Below are 1,798 nucleotides of genomic sequence, written 5' to 3'. Positions count from 1 at the left end.
ATACATACATATATATATATATATATATATATATATATATATATATATAAGTAACAAGGATATCCAGAGGTAATGCAGTACGATCGTTTCATGCAACACCATTTAATTGAACAATGCAATCATTTCATTACATCAATTTAAAATGCAGAGCAATCTTCAGCTGCACAAAGACATAGAATTTAATTAAATTAGAACAGATAGACACATTAGTATAATTATACCTAAAATCTCCAAGAAGTTAAGGAGATAGACAAAGAACATGCTGTTCTTACTCTAGCATAGAAGTTACTAAGCTTTTCCAGAAGATATACATTGTTACAGACTCTGCTTGTCACTGATTTTTTTTTGTTTTTATGGGGTCAGTTTTAATTTATAGACTAGTTTATCAAATCCTTGTATATCTAAGGTTGATAGAACAGAGGACAGTATCTGTTAGGGGTAGGGCTGAGGGAGCAGCCGACATCATAGTTGGTATAGTCATAAAAATCAAGATTTATTAGAAGCAATATCATGAGGTTTGGTAAAGGAAATCTTAAAACAAGATGTTTTATTTTGAAATTGTATGGATAATACTGTACTAAATTCTGGTGCCTCAACTTAAGTACCATATTCATCTGAATCTAAATTTTTGCCGAAATCATCTACCATATATATATATATATATATATATATATTTATATATATATTATATATATATTATATATAAGCTACCTCCCAACCATATGGCTCCACGTTCAGTCCCACTGCATGGCATCTTGGGAAAGTGTCTTCCTCTATAGCCTCGGCCCGACCAAAGCTATCTGAATGGATTTGGAAGACAGAAACTGAAAGAAGCCCGTCGTGTGTGTGTGTGTGTGTGTGTGAGTGTGTGTGTGTGTGTGAGTGTGTGTGTGTGTGTGTGTGTGTGTGTGTGTGTGTGTGTGTGTGTGGTGAGTTTCTGTGTGTGCCTGTGTTTGTTCCCCTCCATCTACCATCACTTGACAACTGATGCTGGTGTGTTAATGTCCCCGTATCCTAGCGGTTCGGCAAAAGAGACCGATAGAATAAGTACTACGCTTACAAAGAATAAGCCACGGAGTCAAATTCTTCGACTAAAAACAAAAAAACTCTTTTAAGTCAAATGACTGAAATAAGTAAAAGAAAGAAAAAGAATATATATATGTATGTATGTATGTATATGTGTGTATATATAAATATGTATGTATATATATATGTATATATATATGCATGTATATATATATATGTATGTATATATATATATATATATGTATATAATGTATATAATGTATATATATATACATACAAATATAAATGTGCGTACATACACAGACGCAAATTTAGATTCATATTTATATATTTATATACACGCCAACGAATACTCACACACACGTACACACACATAAACACACACACACACACACACACACACACACACAGATCTTACATCATCTTTGAACAAACCCTGCTCTCACTTCCTCCTTCCTCTGTCCGTCCATCTAACACAAATTAATTCTCAGAACAATCCGCCCGCAACACACACACACACACAACCACACACACACGTACACACACGCGTGCGCGCGCGCACGCAGGGGCTGCACTTTTATCCCGGTCTTCGTGTACTCGACTACTAAATCTACCCCGTGTTAAACTGCACGCAACAATACCTCTGGATTGGTTGCTTCTTCATCATGTTTATGGAAAGAGTGGCTGTGTGTGTGTGTGTGTGTGTGTGTGTGTGTGTGGTGTGTGTGTGTGTGTGTTGTGTGTGTGTGTGTGAGCATCTGTGTGAGGGTGT

This window comes from Octopus sinensis, unplaced genomic scaffold, assembly GCF_006345805.1.
Source record: "Octopus sinensis unplaced genomic scaffold, ASM634580v1 Contig18317, whole genome shotgun sequence".
NCBI lineage: Eukaryota > Metazoa > Mollusca > Cephalopoda > Octopoda > Octopodidae > Octopus > Octopus sinensis.
The sequence above is the reverse complement of the archived record's forward strand: the minus strand, read 5'-3'. Positions refer to the sequence as shown.